Source organism: Strix uralensis, chromosome 31 (assembly GCF_047716275.1).
Source record: "Strix uralensis isolate ZFMK-TIS-50842 chromosome 31, bStrUra1, whole genome shotgun sequence".
Taxonomy (NCBI): Eukaryota; Metazoa; Chordata; class Aves; order Strigiformes; family Strigidae; genus Strix; species Strix uralensis.
In genome coordinates this window covers 304415-324352 of record NC_134002.1, presented here as the reverse complement: position 1 = coordinate 324352, position 19938 = coordinate 304415, and positions in this window count along the sequence as shown.

The following is a 19938-nucleotide window of genomic DNA, read 5'->3' as shown; positions in this document are numbered from 1 at the left end:
GGGAGCTCTGGAGCTCAGAAGGAGCAATTTAGGTAGGTTTTGGGCCAAGAAATACCCATTTATGGGGCTTCTGGGCCTGAGAAACAGCCGTTTAGGGAGCATTTGGGCTCAGAAACACCAATTTGGGGGCTTTTGGGCTCAGAAAGACCCATTTAGGGAGCTCTGGGTCTCCAAACCAGCAATTCAAAGAGATTTGGGTCCCAGAAACACCCTCCTAGGGAGCTTTTGCACTAAGAAACAGCAATTTTGGGAGCTCTGGGGCTCCAAAATGTCAATATAGGGAGATTTTGGGCTCAGAAACAGTGACTGAGGGAGGTTTTTGGCTCAAAACCAGCAGTTTAGGGAACTCTTGGCCCGAGAAACACTCACTTAGGCAGCTTTTGAGCCTCCAAAACACCCTTTTAGGGAGCTTTTCAGCTCAGAAACACTTATTTGGGGATCTTTTGGGCTCAAATCCAGCAATTCAAAGAGATTTGGGTCTCAGAAACACCCGCCTAGGGAGCTTTTGGGCTAAGAAACAGCAATTTCGGGAGCTCTGGGGCTCTAAAATGTCAATATAGGGATCTTTTGGGCTCAGAAAGAGTGACTTGGGGAGGTTTTTGGCTCAAAACCATCAATTTAGGGAGGTCTTGAGCCTGAGGAACAGCCACTTACGCAACTTTTGGGCCTCCAAAACACCCTTTTAGGGAGCTTTTGAGGTCAGGAAAAAGTCTGCAGGGAGCTTTGCGGCTAAGAAACATCCATTTTGGAGCTTTTAGGCTCAGAAAAACCAAGACAGGGAGAGACTTAGGAAGCTTTTGTGCTAAGAAACAGCAACTGAGGGAGTTTTGGGGCTCCAAAAGCCCAACTTAGGGAGATTTTGGGCTCAGAAACAGCAACTTAGGGTTGTTTTCAGCTGAGTAACAGCAATTTAAGGAGCTTTGGGGCTCCAAACCAGCAATTTAATGAGATTTGGGGCTCAAAACCCCCACCTGGGGAGCTTTTGGGCTAAGAAACAGCAATTTTGGGAGCTGTGGCGCTCCAAAATATCAATATAGGGAGCTTTTGGGCTCAGAAAGAGTGACTGAGGGAGGTTTTTGGCTCAAAACCAGCAATTTAGGGAACTCTTGGCCCGAGAAACACTCACTTAGGCAGCTTTTGGTCCTCCAAAACAGCCTTTTAGGGAGATTTTAGGCTCAAAAAGACCCATTGAGGGAGCTTTTGGGCTCAAAACCAGCAATTTAATGATATCTGGGGGTCAGAAACGCCCACCTGGGGAGCTTTTGCGCTAAGAAACAGCAATTTTGGGAGCTTTGGTGCTCCAAAGACCGACTCAGGGAGATTTTGGGCTCAGAAAGAGTGACTGAGGGAGGTTTTTGGCTCAAAAGCAGCAATTTAGATAGCTCTTGGCCTGAGGAACAGCCACTTAGGCATGTTTTGGGCCTCCAAAACACAATTTTAGGGAGCTTTTGGGCTCAAAAAGACCCATCGAGGGATATTTTGGGGTGAGAAACTGCGAATTTAGGTGGTTTTTAGGTGAGAAACACAATTTAGGGAGCTCTTGTCCTGAGAAACACCAACTTAGGCAGCTTTTGGGCCTCCAAAACTCCCTTTTAGGGAGCTTTTGGGCCTTCAAAACACCCTTTTAGGGAGCTTTTGGGTTCAAAAGCAGCAATTTAATGATATCTGGGGGTCAGAAACCCCCACGTGGGGAGCTTTTGGGCTATGAAACAGCAATTTCGGGAGCTCTGGGGCTTAGAAACAGCCACTGAATTAGCTTCTGGGTCTCAAAAGCATCTGTTTAGGCAGCATTTGAGCTCAGAAAAAACAATGCAGGGAGCTCTGGAGCTCAGAAGGAGCAATTTAGGTAGGTTTTGGGCCAAGAAATACCCATTTATGGGGCTTCTGGGCCTGAGAAACAGCCGTTTAGGGAGCATTTGGGCTCAGAAACACCAATTTGGGGGCTTTTGGGCTCAGAAAGACCCATTTAGGGAGCTCTGGGTCTCCAAACCAGCAATTCAAAGAGATTTGGGTCCCAGAAACACCCTCCTAGGGAGCTTTTGCACTAAGAAACAGCAATTTCGGGAGCTCTGGGGCTCCAAAATGTCAATATAGGGAGATTTCGGGCTCAGAAACAGTGACTGAGGGAGGTTTTTGGCTCAAAACCAGCAGTTTAGGGAACTCTTGGCCCGAGAAACACTCACTTAGGCAGCTTTTGAGCCTCCAAAACACCCTTTTAGGGAGCTTTTCAGCTCAGAAACACTTATTTGGGGATCTTTTGGGCTCAAATCCAGCAATTCAACGAGATTTGGGTCTCAGAAACACCCGCCTGGGGAGCTTTTGGGCTAAGAAACAGCAATTTCGGGAGCTCTGGGGCTCTAAAATGTCAATATAGGGATCATTTGGGCTCAGAAACAGTGACTTGGGGAGGTTTTTGGCTCAAAACCATCAATTTAGGGAGGTCTTGAGCCTGAGGAACAGCCACTTACGCAACTTTTGGGCCTCCAAAACACCCTTTTAGGGAGCTTTTGAGGTCAGGAAAAAGTCTGCAGGGAGCTTTGCGGCTAAGAAACATCCATTTTGGAGCTTTTAGGCTCAGAAAAACCAAGACAGGGAGAGACTTAGGAAGCTTTTGTGCTAAGAAACAGCAACTGAGGGAGTTTTGGGGCTCCAAAAGCCCAACTTAGGGAGATTTTGGGCTCAGAAACAGCAACTTAGGGTTGTTTTCAGCTGAGTAACAGCAATTTAAGGAGCTTTGGGGCTCCAAACCAGCAATTTAATGAGATTTGGGGCTCAAAACCCCCACCTGGGGAGCTTTTGGGCTAAGAAACAGCAATTTTGGGAGCTGTGGCGCTCCAAAATATCAATATAGGGAGCTTTTGGGCTCAGAAAGAGTGACTGAGGGAGGTTTTTGGCTCAAAACCAGCAATTTAGGGAACTCTTGGCCCGAGAAACACTCACTTAGGCAGCTTTTGGTCCTCCAAAACAGCCTTTTAGGGAGATTTTAGGCTCAAAAAGACCCATTGAGGGAGCTTTTGGGCTCAAAACCAGCAATTTAATGATATCTGGGGGTCAGAAACGCCCACCTGGGGAGCTTTTGCGCTAAGAAACAGCAATTTTGGGAGCTTTGGTGCTCCAAAGACCGACTCAGGGAGATTTTGGGCTCAGAAACAGTGACTGAGGGAGGTTTTTGGCTCAAAAGCAGCAATTTAGATAGCTCTTGGCCTGAGGAACAGCCACTTAGGCATGTTTTGGGCCTCCAAAACACAATTTTAGGGAGCTTTTGGGCTCAAAAAGACCCATCGAGGGATATTTTGGGGTGAGAAACTGCGAATTTAGGTGGTTTTTAGGTGAGAAACACAATTTAGGGAGCTCTTGTCCTGAGAAACACCAACTTAGGCAGCTTTTGGGCCTCCAAAACTCCCTTTTAGGGAGCTTTTGGGCCTTCAAAACACCCTTTTAGGGAGCTTTTGGGTTCAAAAGCAGCAATTTAATGATATCTGGGGGTCAGAAACCCCCACGTGGGGAGCTTTTGGGCTATGAAACAGCAATTTCGGGAGCTCTGGGGCTTAGAAACAGCCACTGAATTAGCTTCTGGGTCTCAAAAGCATCTGTTTAGGCAGCATTTGAGCTCAGAAAAAACAATGCAGGGAGCTCTGGAGCTCAGAAGGAGCAATTTAGGTAGGTTTTGGGCCAAGAAATACCCATTTATGGGGCTTCTGGGCCTGAGAAACAGCCGTTTAGGGAGCATTTGGGCTCAGAAACACCAATTTGGGGGCTTTTGGGCTCAGAAAGACCCATTTAGGGAGCTCTGGGTCTCCAAACCAGCAATTCAAAGAGATTTGGGTCCCAGAAACACCCTCCTAGGGAGCTTTTGCACTAAGAAACAGCAATTTCGGGAGCTCTGGGGCTCCAAAATGTCAATATAGGGAGATTTTGGGCTCAGAAACAGTGACTGAGGGAGGTTTTTGGCTCAAAACCAGCAGTTTAGGGAACTCTTGGCCCGAGAAACACTCACTTAGGCAGCTTTTGAGCCTCCAAAACACCCTTTTAGGGAGCTTTTCAGCTCAGAAACACTTATTTGGGGATCTTTTGGGCTCAAATCCAGCAATTCAACGAGATTTGGGTCTCAGAAACACCCGCCTGGGGAGCTTTTGGGCTAAGAAACAGCAATTTCGGGAGCTCTGGGGCTCTAAAATGTCAATATAGGGATCATTTGGGCTCAGAAACAGTGACTTGGGGAGGTTTTTGGCTCAAAACCATCAATTTAGGGAGGTCTTGAGCCTGAGGAACAGCCACTTACGCAACTTTTGGGCCTCCAAAACACCCTTTTAGGGAGCTTTTGAGGTCAGGAAAAAGTCTGCAGGGAGCTTTGCGGCTAAGAAACATCCATTTTGGAGCTTTTAGGCTCAGAAAAACCAAGACAGGGAGAGACTTAGGAAGCTTTTGTGCTAAGAAACAGCAACTGAGGGAGTTTTGGGGCTCCAAAAGCCCAACTTAGGGAGATTTTGGGCTCAGAAACAGCAACTTAGGGTTGTTTTCAGCTGAGTAACAGCAATTTAAGGAGCTTTGGGGCTCCAAACCAGCAATTTAATGAGATTTGGGGCTCAAAACCCCCACCTGGGGAGCTTTTGGGCTAAGAAACAGCAATTTTGGGAGCTGTGGCGCTCCAAAATATCAATATAGGGAGCTTTTGGGCTCAGAAAGAGTGACTGAGGGAGGTTTTTGGCTCAAAACCAGCAATTTAGGGAACTCTTGGCCCGAGAAACACTCACTTAGGCAGCTTTTGGTCCTCCAAAACAGCCTTTTAGGGAGATTTTAGGCTCAAAAAGACCCATTGAGGGAGCTTTTGGGCTCAAAACCAGCAATTTAATGATATCTGGGGGTCAGAAACGCCCACCTGGGGAGCTTTTGCGCTAAGAAACAGCAATTTTGGGAGCTTTGGTGCTCCAAAGACCGACTCAGGGAGATTTTGGGCTCAGAAAGAGTGACTGAGGGAGGTTTTTGGCTCAAAAGCAGCAATTTAGATAGCTCTTGGCCTGAGCAACAGCCACTTAGGCATGTTTTGGGCCTCCAAAACACAATTTTAGGGAGCTTTTGGGCTCAAAAAGACCCATCGAGGGATATTTTGGGGTGAGAAACTGCAAATTTAGGTGGTTTTTAGGTGAGAAACACAATTTAGGGAGCTCTTGTCCTGAGAAACACCAACTTAGGCAGCTTTTGGGCCTCCAAAACTCCCTTTTAGGGAGCTTTTGGGCCTTCAAAACACCCTTTTAGGGAGCTTTTGGGTTCAAAAGCAGCAATTTAATGATATCTGGGGGTCAGAAACCCCCACCTGGGGAGCTTTTGGGCTATGAAACAGCAATTTCGGGAGCTCTGGGGCTTAGAAACAGCCACTGAATTAGCTTCTGGGTCTCAAAAGCATCTGTTTAGGCAGCATTTGAGCTCAGAAAAAACAATGCAGGGAGCTCTGGAGCTCAGAAGGAGCAATTTAGGTAGGTTTTGGGCCAAGAAATACCCATTTATGGGGCTTCTGGGCCTGAGAAACAGCCGTTTAGGGAGCATTTGGGCTCAGAAACACCAATCTGGGGGCTTTTGGGCTCAGAAAGACCCATTTAGGGAGCTCTGGGTCTCCAAACCAGCAATTCAAAGAGATTTGGGTCCCAGAAACACCCTCCTAGGGAGCTTTTGCACTAAGAAACAGCAATTTTGGGAGCTCTGGGGCTCCAAAATGTCAATATAGGGAGCTTTTGGGCTCAGAAACAGTGACTGAGGGAGGTTTTTGGCTCAAAACCAGCAGTTTAGGGAACTCTTGGCCCGAGAAACACTCACTTAGGCAGCTTTTGAGCCTCCAAAACACCCTTTTAGGGAGCTTTTCAGCTCAGAAACACTTATTTGGGGATCTTTTGGGCTCAACTCCAGCAATTCAAAGAGATTCGGGTCTCAGAAACACCCGCCTGGGGAGCTTTTGGGCTAAGAAACAGCAATTTCGGGAGCTCTGGGGCTCCAAAATGTTAATATAGGGATCTTTGGGGCTCAGAAACAGTGACTTGGGGAGGTTTTTGGCTCAAAACCAGCAATTTAGGGAGGTCTTGAGCCTGAGGAACACCCACTTACGCAACTTTTGGGCCTCCAAAACACCCTTTTAGGGAGCTTTTGAGGTCAGGAAAAAGTCTGCAGGGAGCTTTGCGGCTAAGAAACATCCATTTTGGAGCTTTTAGGCTCAGAAAAACCAAGACAGGGAGAGACTTAGGAAGCTTTTGTGCTAAGAAACAGCAACTGAGGGAGTTTTGGGGCTCCAAAAGCCCAACTTAGGGAGATTTTGGGCTCAGAAACAGCAACTTAGGGTTGTTTTCAGCTGAGTAACAGCAATTTAAGGAGCTTTGGGGCTCCAAACCAGCAATTTAATGAGATTTGGGGCTCAAAACCCCCACCTGGGGAGCTTTTGGGCTAAGAAACAGCAATTTTGGGAGCTGTGGCGCTCCAAAATATCAATATAGGGAGCTTTTGGGCTCAGAAAGAGTGACTGAGGGAGGTTTTTGGCTCAAAACCAGCAATTTAGGGAACTCTTGGCCCGAGAAACACTCACTTAGGCAGCTTTTGGTCCTCCAAAACAGCCTTTTAGGGAGATTTTAGGCTCAAAAAGACCCATTGAGGGAGCTTTTGGGCTCAAAACCAGCAATTTAATGATATCTGGGGGTCAGAAACGCCCACCTGGGGAGCTTTTGCGCTAAGAAACAGCAATTTTGGGAGCTTTGGTGCTCCAAAGACCGACTCAGGGAGATTTTGGGCTCAGAAAGAGTGACTGAGGGAGGTTTTTGGCTCAAAAGCAGCAATTTAGATAGCTCTTGGCCTGAGCAACAGCCACTTAGGCATGTTTTGGGCCTCCAAAACACAATTTTAGGGAGCTTTTGGGCTCAAAAAGACCCATCGAGGGATATTTTGGGGTGAGAAACTGCAAATTTAGGTGGTTTTTAGGTGAGAAACACAATTTAGGGAGCTCTTGTCCTGAGAAACACCAACTTAGGCAGCTTTTGGGCCTCCAAAACTCCCTTTTAGGGAGCTTTTGGGCCTTCAAAACACCCTTTTAGGGAGCTTTTGGGTTCAAAAGCAGCAATTTAATGATATCTGGGGGTCAGAAACCCCCACCTGGGGAGCTTTTGGGCTATGAAACAGCAATTTCGGGAGCTCTGGGGCTTAGAAACAGCCACTGAATTAGCTTCTGGGTCTCAAAAGCATCTGTTTAGGCAGCATTTGAGCTCAGAAAAAACAATGCAGGGAGCTCTGGAGCTCAGAAGGAGCAATTTAGGTAGGTTTTGGGCCAAGAAATACCCATTTATGGGGCTTCTGGGCCTGAGAAACAGCCGTTTAGGGAGCATTTGGGCTCAGAAACACCAATTTGGGGGCTTTTGGGCTCAGAAAGACCCATTTAGGGAGCTCTGGGTCTCCAAACCAGCAATTCAAAGAGATTTGGGTCCCAGAAACACCCTCCTAGGGAGCTTTTGCACTAAGAAACAGCAATTTCGGGAGCTCTGGGGCTCCAAAATGTCAATATAGGGAGATTTTGGGCTCAGAAACAGTGACTGAGGGAGGTTTTTGGCTCAAAACCAGCAGTTTAGGGAACTCTTGGCCCGAGAAACACTCACTTAGGCAGCTTTTGAGCCTCCAAAACACCCTTTTAGGGAGCTTTTCAGCTCAGAAACACTTATTTGGGGATCTTTTGGGCTCAAATCCAGCAATTCAACGAGATTTGGGTCTCAGAAACACCCGCCTGGGGAGCTTTTGGGCTAAGAAACAGCAATTTCGGGAGCTCTGGGGCTCTAAAATGTCAATATAGGGATCATTTGGGCTCAGAAACAGTGACTTGGGGAGGTTTTTGGCTCAAAACCATCAATTTAGGGAGGTCTTGAGCCTGAGGAACAGCCACTTACGCAACTTTTGGGCCTCCAAAACACCCTTTTAGGGAGCTTTTGAGGTCAGGAAAAAGTCTGCAGGGAGCTTTGCGGCTAAGAAACATCCATTTTGGAGCTTTTAGGCTCAGAAAAACCAAGACAGGGAGAGACTTAGGAAGCTTTTGTGCTAAGAAACAGCAACTGAGGGAGTTTTGGGGCTCCAAAAGCCCAACTTAGGGAGATTTTGGGCTCAGAAACAGCAACTTAGGGTTGTTTTCAGCTGAGTAACAGCAATTTAAGGAGCTTTGGGGCTCCAAACCAGCAATTTAATGAGATTTGGGGCTCAAAACCCCCACCTGGGGAGCTTTTGGGCTAAGAAACAGCAATTTTGGGAGCTGTGGCGCTCCAAAATATCAATATAGGGAGCTTTTGGGCTCAGAAAGAGTGACTGAGGGAGGTTTTTGGCTCAAAACCAGCAATTTAGGGAACTCTTGGCCCGAGAAACACTCACTTAGGCAGCTTTTGGTCCTCCAAAACAGCCTTTTAGGGAGATTTTAGGCTCAAAAAGACCCATTGAGGGAGCTTTTGGGCTCAAAACCAGCAATTTAATGATATCTGGGGGTCAGAAACGCCCACCTGGGGAGCTTTTGCGCTAAGAAACAGCAATTTTGGGAGCTTTGGTGCTCCAAAGACCGACTCAGGGAGATTTTGGGCTCAGAAAGAGTGACTGAGGGAGGTTTTTGGCTCAAAAGCAGCAATTTAGATAGCTCTTGGCCTGAGCAACAGCCACTTAGGCATGTTTTGGGCCTCCAAAACACAATTTTAGGGAGCTTTTGGGCTCAAAAAGACCCATCGAGGGATATTTTGGGGTGAGAAACTGCAAATTTAGGTGGTTTTTAGGTGAGAAACACAATTTAGGGAGCTCTTGTCCTGAGAAACACCAACTTAGGCAGCTTTTGGGCCTCCAAAACTCCCTTTTAGGGAGCTTTTGGGCCTTCAAAACACCCTTTTAGGGAGCTTTTGGGTTCAAAAGCAGCAATTTAATGATATCTGGGGGTCAGAAACCCCCACCTGGGGAGCTTTTGGGCTATGAAACAGCAATTTCGGGAGCTCTGGGGCTTAGAAACAGCCACTGAATTAGCTTCTGGGTCTCAAAAGCATCTGTTTAGGCAGCATTTGAGCTCAGAAAAAACAATGCAGGGAGCTCTGGAGCTCAGAAGGAGCAATTTAGGTAGGTTTTGGGCCAAGAAATACCCATTTATGGGGCTTCTGGGCCTGAGAAACAGCCGTTTAGGGAGCATTTGGGCTCAGAAACACCAATCTGGGGGCTTTTGGGCTCAGAAAGACCCATTTAGGGAGCTCTGGGTCTCCAAACCAGCAATTCAAAGAGATTTGGGTCCCAGAAACACCCTCCTAGGGAGCTTTTGCACTAAGAAACAGCAATTTTGGGAGCTCTGGGGCTCCAAAATGTCAATATAGGGAGCTTTTGGGCTCAGAAACAGTGACTGAGGGAGGTTTTTGGCTCAAAACCAGCAGTTTAGGGAACTCTTGGCCCGAGAAACACTCACTTAGGCAGCTTTTGAGCCTCCAAAACACCCTTTTAGGGAGCTTTTCAGCTCAGAAACACTTATTTGGGGATCTTTTGGGCTCAACTCCAGCAATTCAAAGAGATTCGGGTCTCAGAAACACCCGCCTGGGGAGCTTTTGGGCTAAGAAACAGCAATTTCGGGAGCTCTGGGGCTCCAAAATGTTAATATAGGGATCTTTGGGGCTCAGAAACAGTGACTTGGGGAGGTTTTTGGCTCAAAACCAGCAATTTAGGGAGGTCTTGAGCCTGAGGAACACCCACTTAGGCAGCTTTTGGGCCTCCAAAACACCCTTTTAGGGAGCTTTTGAGGTCAGGAAAAAGTCTGCAGGGAGCTTTGCGGCTAAGAAACATCCATTTTGGAGCTTTTAGGCTCAGAAAAACCAAGACAGGGAGCGACTTAGGAAGCTTTTGTGCTAAGAAACAGCAACTGAGAGAGTTTTGGGGCTCCAAAAGCCCAACTTAGGGAGATTTTGGGCTCAGAAACAGCAACTTAGGGTTGTTTTCAGCTGAGTAACAGCAATTTAAGGAGCTTTGGGGCTCCAAACCAGCAATTTAAAGAGATTTGGGGCTCAGAAACACCCACCTGGGGAGCTTTTGGGCTAAGAAACAGCAATTTCGGGAGCTCTGGGGCTCCAAAATGTCAATATAGGGAGCTTTTGGGCTCAGAAAGAGTGACTGAGGGAGGTTTTTGGCTCAAAACCAGCAATTTAGGGAACTCTTGGCCCGAGAAACACTCACTTAGGCAGCTTTTGGTCCTCCAAAACAGCCTTTTAGGGAGATTTGGGGCTCAAAAAAGACCCATTGAGGGAGCTTTTGGGCTCAAAACCAGCAATTTAATGATATCTGGGGGTCAGAAACGCCCACCTGGGGAGCTTTTGTGCTAAGAAACAGCAATTTTGGGAGCTTTGGTGCTCCAAAGACCGACTCAGGGAGATTTTGGGCTCAGAAACAGTGACTGAGGGAGGTTTTTGTCTCAAAACCAGCAATTTAGGTAGCTCTTGGCCCGAGAAACACTCATTTAGGCAGCTTTTGGGCCTCCAAAACACAATTTTAGGGAGCTTTTGGGCTCAAAAAGACCCATCGAGGGATATTTTGGGGTGAGAAACTGCGAATTTAGGTGGTTTTTAGGTGAGAAACACAATTTAGGGAGCTCTTGTCCTGAGAAACACCAACTTAGGCAGCTTTTGGGCCTCCAAAACTCCCTTTTAGGGAGCTTTTGGGCCTTCAAAACACCCTTTTAGGGAGCTTTTGGGTTCAAAAGCAGCAATTTAATGATATCTGGGGGTCAGAAACCCCCACCTGGGGAGCTTTTGGGCTATGAAACAGCAATTTCGGGAGCTCTGGGGCTTAGAAACAGCCACTGAATTAGCTTCTGGGTCTCAAAAGCATCTGTTTAGGCAGCATTTGAGCTCAGAAAAAACAATGCAGGGAGCTCTGGAGCTCAGAAGGAGCAATTTAGGTAGGTTTTGGGCCAAGAAATACCCATTTATGGGGCTTCTGGGCCTGAGAAACAGCCGTTTAGGGAGCATTTGGGCTCAGAAACACCAATTTGGGGGCTTTTGGGCTCAGAAAGACCCATTTAGGGAGCTCTGGGTCTCCAAACCAGCAATTCAAAGAGATTTGGGTCCCAGAAACACCCTCCTAGGGAGCTTTTGCACTAAGAAACAGCAATTTTGGGAGCTCTGGGGCTCCAAAATGTCAATATAGGGAGCTTTTGGGCTCAGAAAGAGTGACTGAGGGAGCTTTTTGGCTCAAAACCAGCAGTTTAGGGAGCTCTTAGCCTGAGAAACACCCACTTAGGCAGCTTTTGGGCCTCCAAAACACCCTTTTAGGGAGCTCTGGGGCTCAAAACCAGCAATTTAAAGGGATTTGGGTCTCAGAAACACCCACCTGGGGAGGTTTTGCACTAAGAAACAGAAATTTAGGGAGCTTTGGGGCTCCAAAATGTCAATATAGGGAGCTTTTGGGCTCAGAAACAGTGACTGAGGGAGGTTTTTGGCTCAAAACCAGCAATTTAGGGAACTCTTGGCCCGAGAAACACTCACTTAGGCAGCTTTTGGGCCTCCAAAACACCCTTTTAGGGAGCTTTTCAGCTCAGAAACACTTATTTGGGGATCTTTTGGGCTCAAATCCAGCAATTCAAAGAGATTTGGGTCTCAGAAACACCCACCTGGGGAGCTTTTGGGCTAAGAAACAGCAATTTCGGGAGCTCTGGGGCTCTAAAATGTCAATATAGGGATCTTTTGTGCTCAGAAACAGTGACTTGGGGAGGTTTTTGGCTCAAAACCAGCAATTTAGGGAGGTCTTGAGCCTGAGGAACAGCCACTTAGGCAACTTTTGGGCCTCCAAAACACCCTTTTAGGGAGCTTTTGAGGTCAGGAAAAAGTCTGCAGGGAGCTTTGCGGCTAAGAAACATCCATTTTGGAGCTTTTAGGCTCAGAAAAACCAAGACAGGGAGAGACTTAGGAAGCTTTTGTGCTAAGAAACAGCAACTGAGGGAGTTTTGGGGCTCCAAAAGCCCAACTTAGGGAGATTTTGGGCTCAGAAACAGCAACTTAGGGTTGTTTTCAGCTGAGTAACAGCAATTTAGGGAGCTTTGGGGCTCCAAACCAGCAATTTAATGAGATCTGGGGCTCAAAACACCCACCTGGGGAGCTTTTGGGCTAAGAAACAGCAATTTTGGGAGCTGTGGCGCTCCAAAATATCAATATAGGGAGCTTTTGGGCTCAGAAAGAGTGACTGAGGGAGGTTTTTGGCTCAAAACCAGCAATTTAGGGAACTCTTAGCCCGAGAAACACTCACTTAGGCAGCTTTTGGTCCTCCAAAACAGCCTTTTAGGGAGATTTTAGGCTCAAAAAGACCCATTGAGGGAGCTTTTGGGCTCAAAACCAGCAATTTAATGATATCTGGGGGTCAGAAACGCCCACCTGGGGAGCTTTTGCGCTAAGAAACAGCAATTTTGGGAGCTTTGGTGCTCCAAAGACCGACTCAGGGAGATTTTGGGCTCAGAAACAGTGACTGAGGGAGGTTTTTGGCTCAAAAGCAGCAATTTAGATAGCTCTTGGCCTGAGCAACAGCCACTTAGGCATGTTTTGGGCCTCCAAAACACAATTTTAGGGAGCTTTTGGGCTCAAAAAGACCCATCGAGGGATATTTTGGGGTGAGAAACTGCGAATTTAGGTGGTTTTTAGGTGAGAAACACAATTTAGGGAGCTCTTGTCCTGAGAAACACCAACTTAGGCAGCTTTTGGGCCTCCAAAACTCCCTTTTAGGGAGCTTTTGGGCCTTCAAAACACCCTTTTAGGGAGCTTTTGGGTTCAAAAGCAGCAATTTAATGATATCTGGGGGTCAGAAACCCCCACGTGGGGAGCTTTTGGGCTATGAAACAGCAATTTCGGGAGCTCTGGGGCTTAGAAACAGCCACTGAATTAGCTTCTGGGTCTCAAAAGCATCTGTTTAGGCAGCATTTGAGCTCAGAAAAAACAATGCAGGGAGCTCTGGAGCTCAGAAGGAGCAATTTAGGTAGGTTTTGGGCCAAGAAATACCCATTTATGGGGCTTCTGGGCCTGAGAAACAGCCGTTTAGGGAGCATTTGGGCTCAGAAACACCAATTTGGGGGCTTTTGGGCTCAGAAAGACCCATTTAGGGAGCTCTGGGTCTCCAAACCAGCAATTCAAAGAGATTTGGGTCCCAGAAACACCCTCCTAGGGAGCTTTTGCACTAAGAAACAGCAATTTCGGGAGCTCTGGGGCTCCAAAATGTCAATATAGGGAGATTTTGGGCTCAGAAACAGTGACTGAGGGAGGTTTTTGGCTCAAAACCAGCAGTTTAGGGAACTCTTGGCCCGAGAAACACTCACTTAGGCAGCTTTTGAGCCTCCAAAACACCCTTTTAGGGAGCTTTTCAGCTCAGAAACACTTATTTGGGGATCTTTTGGGCTCAAATCCAGCAATTCAACGAGATTTGGGTCTCAGAAACACCCACCTGGGGAGCTTTTGGGCTAAGAAACAGCAATTTCGGGAGCTCTGGGGCTCTAAAATGTCAATATAGGGATCATTTGGGCTCAGAAACAGTGACTTGGGGAGGTTTTTGGCTCAAAACCATCAATTTAGGGAGGTCTTGAGCCTGAGGAACAGCCACTTACGCAACTTTTGGGCCTCCAAAACACCCTTTTAGGGAGCTTTTGAGGTCAGGAAAAAGTCTGCAGGGAGCTTTGCGGCTAAGAAACATCCATTTTGGAGCTTTTAGGCTCAGAAAAACCAAGACAGGGAGAGACTTAGGAAGCTTTTGTGCTAAGAAACAGCAACTGAGGGAGTTTTGGGGCTCCAAAAGCCCAACTTAGGGAGATTTTGGGCTCAGAAACAGCAACTTAGGGTTGTTTTCAGCTGAGTAACAGCAATTTAAGGAGCTTTGGGGCTCCAAACCAGCAATTTAATGAGATTTGGGGCTCAAAACCCCCACCTGGGGAGCTTTTGGGCTAAGAAACAGCAATTTTGGGAGCTGTGGCGCTCCAAAATATCAATATAGGGAGCTTTTGGGCTCAGAAAGAGTGACTGAGGGAGGTTTTTGGCTCAAAACCAGCAATTTAGGGAACTCTTGGCCCGAGAAACACTCACTTAGGCAGCTTTTGGTCCTCCAAAACAGCCTTTTAGGGAGATTTTAGGCTCAAAAAGACCCATTGAGGGAGCTTTTGGGCTCAAAACCAGCAATTTAATGATATCTGGGGGTCAGAAACGCCCACCTGGGGAGCTTTTGCGCTAAGAAACAGCAATTTTGGGAGCTTTGGTGCTCCAAAGACCGACTCAGGGAGATTTTGGGCTCAGAAAGAGTGACTGAGGGAGGTTTTTGGCTCAAAAGCAGCAATTTAGATAGCTCTTGGCCTGAGCAACAGCCACTTAGGCATGTTTTGGGCCTCCAAAACACAATTTTAGGGAGCTTTTGGGCTCAAAAAGACCCATCGAGGGATATTTTGGGGTGAGAAACTGCAAATTTAGGTGGTTTTTAGGTGAGAAACACAATTTAGGGAGCTCTTGTCCTGAGAAACACCAACTTAGGCAGCTTTTGGGCCTCCAAAACTCCCTTTTAGGGAGCTTTTGGGCCTTCAAAACACCCTTTTAGGGAGCTTTTGGGTTCAAAAGCAGCAATTTAATGATATCTGGGGGTCAGAAACCCCCACCTGGGGAGCTTTTGGGCTATGAAACAGCAATTTCGGGAGCTCTGGGGCTTAGAAACAGCCACTGAATTAGCTTCTGGGTCTCAAAAGCATCTGTTTAGGCAGCATTTGAGCTCAGAAAAAACAATGCAGGGAGCTCTGGAGCTCAGAAGGAGCAATTTAGGTAGGTTTTGGGCCAAGAAATACCCATTTATGGGGCTTCTGGGCCTGAGAAACAGCCGTTTAGGGAGCATTTGGGCTCAGAAACACCAATCTGGGGGCTTTTGGGCTCAGAAAGACCCATTTAGGGAGCTCTGGGTCTCCAAACCAGCAATTCAAAGAGATTTGGGTCCCAGAAACACCCTCCTAGGGAGCTTTTGCACTAAGAAACAGCAATTTTGGGAGCTCTGGGGCTCCAAAATGTCAATATAGGGAGCTTTTGGGCTCAGAAACAGTGACTGAGGGAGGTTTTTGGCTCAAAACCAGCAGTTTAGGGAACTCTTGGCCCGAGAAACACTCACTTAGGCAGCTTTTGAGCCTCCAAAACACCCTTTTAGGGAGCTTTTCAGCTCAGAAACACTTATTTGGGGATCTTTTGGGCTCAACTCCAGCAATTCAAAGAGATTCGGGTCTCAGAAACACCCGCCTGGGGAGCTTTTGGGCTAAGAAACAGCAATTTCGGGAGCTCTGGGGCTCCAAAATGTTAATATAGGGATCTTTGGGGCTCAGAAACAGTGACTTGGGGAGGTTTTTGGCTCAAAACCAGCAATTTAGGGAGGTCTTGAGCCTGAGGAACACCCACTTAGGCAGCTTTTGGGCCTCCAAAACACCCTTTTAGGGAGCTTTTGAGGTCAGGAAAAAGTCTGCAGGGAGCTTTGCGGCTAAGAAACATCCATTTTGGAGCTTTTAGGCTCAGAAAAACCAAGACAGGGAGCGACTTAGGAAGCTTTTGTGCTAAGAAACAGCAACTGAGAGAGTTTTGGGGCTCCAAAAGCCCAACTTAGGGAGATTTTGGGCTCAGAAACAGCAACTTAGGGTTGTTTTCAGCTGAGTAACAGCAATTTAAGGAGCTTTGGGGCTCCAAACCAGCAATTTAAAGAGATTTGGGGCTCAGAAACACCCACCTGGGGAGCTTTTGGGCTAAGAAACAGCAATTTCGGGAGCTCTGGGGCTCCAAAATGTCAATATAGGGAGCTTTTGGGCTCAGAAAGAGTGACTGAGGGAGGTTTTTGGCTCAAAACCAGCAATTTAGGGAACTCTTAGCCCGAGAAACACTCACTTAGGCAGCTTTTGGTCCTCCAAAACAGCCTTTTAGGGAGATTTGGGGCTCAAAAAAGACCCATTGAGGGAGCTTTTGGGCTCAAAACCAGCAATTTAATGATATCTGGGGGTCAGAAACGCCCACCTGGGGAGCTTTTGTGCTAAGAAACAGCAATTTAGGGAGCTTTGGTGCTCCAAAGACCGACTCAGGGAGATTTTGGGCTCAGAAACAGTGACTGAGGGAGGTTTTTGTCTCAAAACCAGCAATTTAGGGAGCTCTTGGCCCGAGAAACACTCATTTAGGCAGCTTTTGGGCCTCTAAAACACCCTTTTAGGGAGCTTTTGGGCTCAGAAACACTTATTTGGGGATCTTTTGGGCTCAAAACCAGCAATTTAAAGAGATTTGGGTCTCAGAAACACCCACCTGGGGAGCTTTTGCACTAAGGAACTGTGGTGGTTTAGCCCCTGCCGGGGTCTGAGACCACGCGGTCGCTACCCCTCCCCCACAAAGGGAGTGAAATACAAAGCCCCAAGACTGAAATAAGGAAAGGTTTAATACAACAATGCAATAGCAACACAACCAACAACAACAATAACAATAACAGTAATAGTGATAGCAATGAACAGAGCAAAATAGCTACCAAATACAGCAGTTTGAAGCACGATGTACAAAACCACGAGTGCACCGCGCTCCGCGCCAGGAAAAAATGTGACCTGCCAGGATGTGACGTCCGCATGGTATCTGAATAACCCGGCTAGAGCTCCCCCCCACTGCTGGGGAAACTTAACCCTATCCTGGTTAAACCAGGACAGGAACAGCAATTTCGGGAGCTGTGGGGCTCCAAAATGTCAATATAGGGATCTTTTGTGCTCAGAAACAGTGACTTGGGGAGGTTTTTGGCTCAAAACCAGCAATTTAGGGAGGTCTTGAGCCTGAGGAACAGCCACTTGGGCAACTTTTGGGCCTCCAAAACACCCTTTTAGGGAGCTTTTGAGGTCAGGAAAAAGTCTGCAGGGAGCTTTGCGGCTAAGAAACATCCATTTTGGAGCTTTTAGGCTCAGAAAAACCAAGACAGGGAGAGACTTAGGAAGCTTTTGTGCTAAGAAACAGCAACTGAGGGAGTTTTGGGGCTCCAAAAGCCCAACTTAGGGAGATTTTGGGCTCAGAAACAGCAACTTAGGGTTGTTTTCAGCTGAGTAACAGCAATTTAAGGAGCTTTGGGGCTCCAAACCAGCAATTTAATGAGATTTGGGGCTCAAAAACCCCCACCTGGGGAGCTTTTGGGCTAAGAAACAGCAATTTTGGGAGCTGTGGCGCTCCAAAATGTCAATATAGGGAGCTTTTGGGCTCAGAAACAGTGACTTGGGGAGGTTTTTGGCTCAAAACCAGCAATTTAGGGAGGTCTTGAGCCTGAGGAACACCCACTTAGGCAGCTTTTGGGCCTCCAAAACACCCTTTTAGGGAGCTTTTGAGGTCAGGAAAAAGTCTGCAGGGAGCTTTGCGGCTAAGAAACATCCATTTTGGAGCTTTTAGGCTCAGAAAAACCAAGACAGGGAGCGACTTAGGAAGCTTTTGTGCTAAGAAACAGCAACTGAGGGAGTTTTGGGGCTCCAAAAGCCCAACTTAGGGAGATTTTGGGCTCAGAAACAGCAACTTAGGGTTGTTTTCAGCTGAGTAACAGCAATTTAAGGAGCTTTGGGGCTCCAAACCAGCAATTTAAAGAGATTTGGGGCTCAGAAACACCCACCTGGGGAGCTTTTGGGCTAAGAAACAGCAATTTTGGTAGCTGTGGCGCTCCAAAATGTCAATATAGGGAGCTTTTGGGCTCAGAAAGAGTGACTGAGGGAGGTTTTTGGCTCAAAACCAGCAATTTAGGGAACTCTTGGCCCGAGAAACACTCACTTAGGCAGCTTTTGGTCCTCCAAAACAGCCTTTTAGGGAGATTTTAGGCTCAAAAAGACCCATTGAGGGAGCTTTTGGGCTCAAAACCAGCAATTTAATGATATCTGGGGGTCAGAAACGCCCACCTGGGGAGCTTTTGCGCTAAGAAACAGCAATTTAGGGAGCTTTGGTGCTCCAAAGACCGACTCAGGGAGATTTTGGGCTCAGAAACAGTGACTGAGGGAGGTTTTTGTCTCAAAACCAGCAATTTAGGGAGCTCTTGGCCCGAGAAACACTCATTTAGGCAGCTTTTGGGCCTCTAAAACACCCTTTTAGGGAGCTTTTGGGCTCAGAAACACTTATTTGGGGATCTTTTGGGCTCAAAACCAGCAATTTATAGAGATTTGGGTCTCAGAAACACCCACCTGGGGAGCTTTTGCACTAAGGAACTGTGGTGGTTTAGCCCCTGCCGGGGTCTGAGACCACGCGGTCGCTACCCCTCCCCCACAAAGGGAGTGAAATACAAAGCCCCAAGACTGAAATAAGGAAAGGTTTAATACAACAATGCAATAGCAACACAACCAACAACAACAATAACAATAACAGTAATAGTGATAGCAATGAACAGAGCAAAATAGCTACCAAATACAGCAGTTTGAAGCACGATGTACAAAACCACGAGTGCACCGCGCTCCGCGCCAGGAAAAAATGTGACCTGCCAGGATGTGACGTCCGCATGGTATCTGAATAACCCGGCTAGAGCTCCCCCCCACTGCTGGGGAAACTTAACCCTATCCTGGTTAAACCAGGACAGGAACAGCAATTTCGGGAGCTGTGGGGCTCCAAAATGTCAATATAGGGATCTTTTGTGCTCAGAAACAGTGACTTGGGGAGGTTTTTGGCTCAAAACCAGCAATTTAGGGAGGTCTTGAGCCTGAGGAACAGCCACTTAGGCAACTTTTGGGCCTCCAAAACACCCTTTTAGGGAGCTTTTGAGCTCAGGAAAAAGTCTGCAGGGAGCTTTGCGGCTAAGAAACATCCATTTTGGAGCTTTTAGGCTCAGAAAAACCAAGACAGGGAGAGACTTAGGAAGCTTTTGTGCTAAGAAACAGCAACTGAGGGAGTTTTGGGGCTCCAAAAGCCCAACTTAGGGAGATTTTGGGCTCAGAAACAGCAACTTAGGGTTGTTTTCAGCTGAGTAACAGCAATTTAAGGAGCTTTGGGGCTCCAAACCAGCAATTTAATGAGATTTGGGGCTCAAAAACCCCCACCTGGGGAGCTTTTGGGCTAAGAAACAGCAATTTTGGGAGCTGTGGCGCTCCAAAATGTCAATATAGGGAGATTTGGGGCTCAGAAAGAGTGACTGAGGGAGGTTTTTGGCTCAAAAGCAGCAATTTAGATAGCTCTTGGCCTGAGGAACACTCACTTAGGCAGCTTTTGGTCTTCCAAAACACCCTTTTAGGGAGATTTTAGGCTCATAAAGACCCATTGAGGGAGCTTTTGGGCTCAAAACCAGCAATTTAATGATATCTGGGTCCCAGAAACACCCACCTGGGGAGCTTTTGCGCTAAGAAACAGCAATTTAGGGAGCTTTGGGGCTCCAAAGACCGACTCAGGGAGATTTTGGGCTCAGAAACAGTGACTTGGGGAGGTTTTTGTCTCAAAACCAGCAATTTAGGGAGCTCTTAGCCCGAGAAACACTCACTTAGGCAGCTTTTGAGCCTCCAAAACACCCTTTTAGGGAGCTTTTGGGCTCAGAAACACTTATTTGGGGATCTTTTGGGCTCAAATCCAGCAATTCAAAGAGATTTGGGTCTCAGAAACACCCGCCTGGGGAGCTTTTAGTCTCAGAAACAGGAATTTCGGGAGCTCTGGGGCTCTAAAATGTCAATATAGGGATCTTTTGTGCTCAGAAACAGTGACTTGGGGAGGTTTTTGGCTCAAAACCAGCAGTTTAGGGAGCTCTTGGCCTGAGAAACACCCACTTAGGCAGCTTTTGGGCCTCCAAAACAGCCTTTTAGGGAGCTTTTGGGCTCAAAAAGACCCATCGAGGGATCTTTTGGGCCTAGAAACTGTGACTTAGGGTGATTTTATGTGAGAAACAGTAATTTAGGGAGCTCTGGGGCTCAAAACCAATTTAAAGGTATTTGGGTCTCAGAAACAGCCACCTGGAGAGCTTTTGCAC